At 40.2% G+C, this 6,255-nt stretch overlaps 1 long non-coding RNA gene across 1 annotated transcript; it reads left to right on the plus strand.

The window, feature by feature from the left end:
* Positions 1 to 1,187: 1,187 nt before the first annotated feature.
* Positions 1,188 to 2,102, plus strand: LOC143412974 (uncharacterized). Its single transcript, XR_013093511.1, has 2 exons — positions 1,188 to 1,323; positions 1,841 to 2,102. It is a non-coding gene; the product is annotated as an uncharacterized LOC143412974 (long non-coding RNA).
* The last annotated feature ends 4,153 nt before the right edge of the window (positions 2,103 to 6,255 follow it).

Consider the following 6,255-nt stretch of genomic DNA (forward strand, 5'->3'; position numbering starts at 1 on the left):
ATTTGGATACTATGCTATCAGCTAATGATAGGTAGCTTGGATAACAAGCTGCATGCATAAATGAATGAGTGCAACATGCAGACACACACATCGCAGAATTGCACTCATGAAATCTGGAACAGACAGTTGACCAAGTTTTATGAAATTCACCCATATAAATTTACCTCAAACTTGCAGACAAACTGTGCTTTATTGCATTTTGGCTCAGTGTATACCTTTGTGGACGAAAGTTGTAGTTGCTGTAATGTAATGAGTGTAATGAGTTAATTTAATTCAAAATCAAATTTGGTTTAAGAAAAGTTCTTTAATGTGAAAAATTCACCACAAATATAGATATATATTTAAACCAGAGGTGGCCATATCTAGACACAAAGCTCCCACTTAGCTCTCAGTAACATCCAAATATAATTTGACCAGCTCAGAATTCTTGGATGGTAGAAGTAACTGCACAGCAGCCATATTATTGGTCAGATAATTGTATTTAAAATGCTCCAAAAAGCTCCAGCAGCTCAAAACACAGTCCAGTTAAGAGACTCCAATAATCTGAGGTGAAGCCTAGCAGACAGCTAGCAGCTACAGCCACCTGGGTCACCTTCCAGCTGTCAAAGAGTCCACATCCCTAGTAATGTAAACTCTAAGTCTTAATACAATTTAATCAGATGAGGTCTGAAAAATTCACCCCTGTACAGTTTTTATGAAGGAGTAAAAATGTGCAACATCAGGCTGTAAGCATGTTTATTTATGGTGTAAAGTTGGACATTTTAACACGGGAGTCTATGGGGACTGACTCACCACTGGAGTCTCAAATGGACCATTTAATCTCCTTTGGTGCTAAAGTCGACACTGCACTGCTTACCCCTTTCACACAACTCTGTGCTCCCCCAAATCTCGACAATGAAGGGAAAGACTGCAAAGTTGGCACAGCCCCCAGAACCACAATAGCCACACTATTGGGAGCTACACCAAGTTGAAATAAGCCAGAATTACCCTTTAAGCATTGCTACAGACTGTGTCATAGGCAAACTGATGAGGCAATAAAAGAAACCATTATACATTTCAAATAGTTTCCTTCTAAGTTAAGATGATGTGAATGTCCAGTGGCTGATGATGATTGTCCTCTTCGTCTCCTCCTCTTGGTTGAAGCAGACTTATTCAGGTGGAGATGAAAGGATGAGGCAAGGCCAGGGATACTTCAGAGGCCTCACCGAGTGATGTGCTGTTTGAAGCGGACACCGACCATTTCAAAGACATCTGGAGACCGAATGGCCAGTGGCACTTTGTTGCCATGGCAGCCACATGCTGCACCATCCTCTACCACCTCTGGTTAGAATAAAGTACTATAATATTATATAATATAATATGATAAGAAAGCTAAAGCAGATCCAATGGTGGACTTGGGGCAGATGGTGAAATTATGGTTTATTGCCTGAAAAGGTGATTACTCCAACTGCCTCTCTACCCGCTGAATAAAAAGACATTATGTGGCAGTTAGGTTTTCAAAGAAGGGCTAAACTGGCAGTAAGCCTCCCCGCCTGATGCAGCTGTATGATGAAAAATGTTGGCGTGTAAAATATGGCATGTGATGAAGCTCTGGGAAAGTTTCTGAAAGAAAAATCTTCTTTAATGCTGGGCCTTCACTCCTTTTCTGCTTCCTCTTATCTCTCCAATCTGAAACTCTAATCTTCTTTGTCGCTTTTGTTTTTCTCCGAGCTGTCGAAGTCATTCACAGTCCTACTGCCACCATATCTCGCCATTGATTTCCATCACTATCTTTAGTGCACCAATCAGTGCTTTGAAGTCTTTTTTCATCACTGTGAACTTGTCAATCTGTTTTTTTTAGACGTATTCCCACCATCATGACCTCCAGGATGTCCAGAGGATTCAGCTGAGAGTTTCCATCAACCACCTGCTGGCTCGGTCCCACTGTGGACTCTGCGGGGAAACACTATATTCAATAGTCAGACTAATGGGGTCGGAAATTGTGATGAGTCCTTCCTTTCCTCAGTGCTGCACTATAAACCCAGTTTTATCTTTTAATTCGATGACTGTAAACGTTTTCACAGGAATATTTTTATTACCTTCTACATCTACCTGTTGGTCACTAACTACTTGTTAGTTTACTTTGCGTCGCAGTTTTGGGCTCTTTCTTGGAGACGTGGGTAGGAGTCAGGTAAATGGAACAACATCCAGGGAACCTACCAATAAATATAATTTAACATTGAATCGACACATTTTTTAATACTTTGACTAAGATGTGTGCCGTAGCCCACAACTATCGAGAGAGCAGATAATGCTGAAAATACAGAGAATTTAACAGTACATGAACAAATTTGTCTTTTTTGGAGGTTTTTTGTGTTTGCTTTTAACTTTTAAAAGCTACAAAGCTGATTTAATGTCTAGTATGATTTTAGTTCCATAAGAATGTACCCAATTTTCCTTATTGTAGTTTAATAATTTCATAAATCCAAAAAATATTACTGCAATGTTTATGTATCCAATACTCATGAATTTATACTTAACATCAAGGTTCACCTTGACTATGAGGGCCAAATATAAATGCTAAGCATGAACAAGCTGGACACCTGTGATGCTCTGCACACCCACTAATGTGCCGACATCAAAAACCTGACTCAGAAATGATCTTTTAAAGCAGTCCTTTCTTAAATCAGCAAAATATTTCAAATTAATTAAAAGAATAGTGTACAATCTTCTGCAAAGGTTGCATCTACAGTATGGATACAGCCTGAAGAGTAAAAAGGCATCATGGTCTTGGGTGCAAGCACAGTTAATTAAATGGGTTTTATAAATTTGTTATTTAAGTCTTGAGTTAACCCCCATTGGACTTTTCAGAGTTGATTCAGAATCAGAGAATCAAAGATTGAGCTCAGACTTCAGATTTGGTTGTTAATCAGTGACTCATCAGCATCAGCATCATCAGCAGCAGCAGCAGCAACAGCAGGAGTACTGATGGACAAGAGCACCAAACATCCCACAAACTCCAACAAATCTCAGACCGCAGACATTTCTGAGGAAACCTGTCGTGGGTTTGAACTCTGTCAGCAGCCTGACAAAGACATCTTGGCGTATAATCACAGGCAGCTCAACTGGAGCAGATGTTATTTATGTTTTCTTTTGTTACCGGCTGTCTAATAAGGCATTCAAATTGATGTTTTCTCCTGACATAGGAGAAATTATTCATATCTTTATGTGAAGGAGACAATGAAGCTCAAGTTCAGACACTTGAAGTGCAGACTTTGTTTCAAGGAGACCCTGTTCTTGAAATTATAATTAACTTGCATGCCCAAACCTCCCAATATTGCTCAGGTATTTCCTCATACACTTAAAAAAGATCACAGTGCAGCCGTGCCTCTAGTAGCGGAAAACATCCAGTAATGTAATGTAAAATATATTTCATGATGTAGTGAGAAATAGACATTAAAAATGGAGCACTTCACCAAGAAGACCTTGAATGGGAAAAGGGTGTTTTTTGATCCTACATGTATAACATATTAAATAAGAAAAGAAGGTCTAAACAGGCGGGTATGAAAGATCACACGGGAGAAACGAGCCCCGAGGAAGCGAATGTAATCCAGGATTGGATCGAGCCACGGGCTGCTCTTCATCGGGCGCAGCGGCGGCGCCTTGTGTAGACACAGAGAGTTGGATGTGGAGAGATCAAAAGAGGGGTAAATAAAGTATAATAAAAGCAGAGAAATACACAGAGACAAAGTAAAGCGCCTGAAGCTGAAAACAATCTCATGAGCTCTGTTTCACCGAGGACCACGTATAAGGTCAGAGCTTTCATTCTGTCCTTTCATTTTGAAAGGGGGAAAAAATGGACCACCTACTATGACTGTTTGCTGCTGGAGATATTAGTTCTTGTCTGGTGTGAGTTTTTTTTTCTTTTTGATGATATAGACATCTTGGATGAAAACTGCAGCACAGAGAAGTGAAACAAACAAACAGAAAAAAACTTGCTGAGAGGTGAGAAAGACTCCAGCAATCAGTTGAGCAGGAAGGCTGCGTCTCTTCTGTCAGCCTCAAGACTTTTCTCTTCGATGGTAGTACAATTTCATATAAATACATAATCAGTGTTTTACTTTTCCCAGTTTTTACACACCATGGAGGCAAATTTTATTCGGGAGTTTATTCACTAAGAGTCAGAGTCCAACAATATTGGATTTAGTTCAAAGACTGCTTTACTAATGCTGGCTAAGAGTGGCTAATAGCAGATAAAAGCGCTTCACAGCAGCAAAGTTCAGGGTGTCCTCAACATCTCATGTCAGAACCACTATCAGATCAAATTTATCTTCACTGACTCATATCAGACTCCTTTCAGAAACTTTTACAGTTTCTTCCAGAGTAAATAGACATGAACCTACATAGACAGAAAATAAATAAATTAGAAATTTAAAAAAACTCAGTGGATCCAGTCCAGACTGGATCGAGCCACAGGTTGCATTCTTTGTGAGCCAAAAAACTCTGACTGCTCTAAATAGTCACTTTTACACATTTTACACTTTTTATTTTTACTCTTGAATTTTTATGATGTCTGTGGGTGGGTCACGGCAGACATAGAAATCCGACCCCCTTGATGTACTAGCTGGCATCAGAGTCATAGCTGGCAAACAAACGCTGCCACTGGATCAGTTTATTCAGGGTACACAGACACAAAATCAATGGCATTAACTCGTTCGCAGTAAAAGTCAACCATGGGAATAATAAGGGTCCGTTTCCGGTTCGGAGAAGGCCTCTGGCCCCTCTCAGAGGACCCTGCAGCTCTGCTGGCTCAGTGGTCTCAGCAGAAACACCAAAGAGGGCCAATGCAAATGGATAGATTGACCCAAGGTCAGTCAATCAGACTTCAGCACTGGCAGCTCGGCCCTTAAGGGCCCACACCGCGCCATTATATCAATCTGTCTGCCTTCAAAAGCAATTCCAGCACATCAATAGTGTGCTATTGTGCAGCCCAGACGTGGCCACGAGGGCCGATCAATGCTCATATATTCCTTCTGTAGATACTCTCTTTGTCTCTCGCAGGGCTGAGGAGTATTTACCAGGCGTTTTTCTGAGAGCAGCTCTTATTTATTGTTTAGGCATGTGATGGGGCCTAACATGGGGAGTGCTGCGAACACAAAGAATATCTGGCAGATAAACGAATGCAATAATATGCAGTTAGAGTTTCTGTGCAGCTTTTTTGCAGAAGAAAGTTGGATTTAAGGTAGGAGACATAATTACAGTAGCAATCTTTGTGAAGAATGCTCATTGAAGCCAGTTGGTAGCTGAACTGTATGGATTATAACTGGCACATTCGTGGGTGTAGAAATGATTATTGCCGTGTTTTGTTTAGTTTTTTTTTTTTTTTAGTTTCAACTCACATCTTTTCCTGTGTAGCTGATGAGAGTGGCGTATACGTAATAATTTCAGCCCACAAAGGGGGAGGGGGAAGCCTTTATCTTGCCTTCATATTCTTTTTGCTCATACAGTGCATGACTCAGGTTGTCATTTCATTTTTATTAAACATCAATCAGCAATCAAGACAAGATCAAACAGCTAGTAGTAGATGTTTTCAGTCTTAATTTAGTGAAAGTGAGGCAAGTGTAAATACTACTATTCCATGGACTGCACCTACTACACATATAGGATCATTACACTGCTTAAATAAAATGTAATAATACTTGTGAAACAAGTTAGTTTCACTTTCAGTGTCCAAAACATGAAGGAAAATTATTAAAGACAAAATATGCTGCAGTTAATTGTTAATATAACAGACATCAGGACACCCTGATGCAAATAAATCTGGACCCAGGTGACCTGAAAACATCAATGGATTTAACGTCTTGATGCATTCTCAATCATCCAGGGAAGTAAATCTCCAAAAGTTGATTCTGTTCATCTGGACGTAGCGTTTTGTGGGAGAAACATTTCGTCACTCATCCAAGTGACTTCTTCAGTCTCAGCTGACTGCAGGTTTCCTCAAATATTATAAACAGTACATTTGCATAATGACTGAAACCAGCCCACTGAAGGAACAATGGGCTGGGAGGTCAGTTCTTTAATCTTAATTATGCAAATTCTCATGACCATTGATCAACAAACACTGACCAAAACCCACTGATCAAAGACCCCCGATCAATGGCCATGAGTACCATTCACAGAGAGTTGGGGAATGACTGAAAGCACAGCACTGTAAGATGGCGAAAGATGTACCCTTAGGCCCCCTCCTCGATTCAGAGATGGTCTTTCCCTTTTCAT

This window comes from Maylandia zebra, linkage group LG16 (assembly GCF_041146795.1).
Source record: "Maylandia zebra isolate NMK-2024a linkage group LG16, Mzebra_GT3a, whole genome shotgun sequence".
NCBI classification, from domain to species: Eukaryota; Metazoa; Chordata; class Actinopteri; order Cichliformes; family Cichlidae; genus Maylandia; species Maylandia zebra.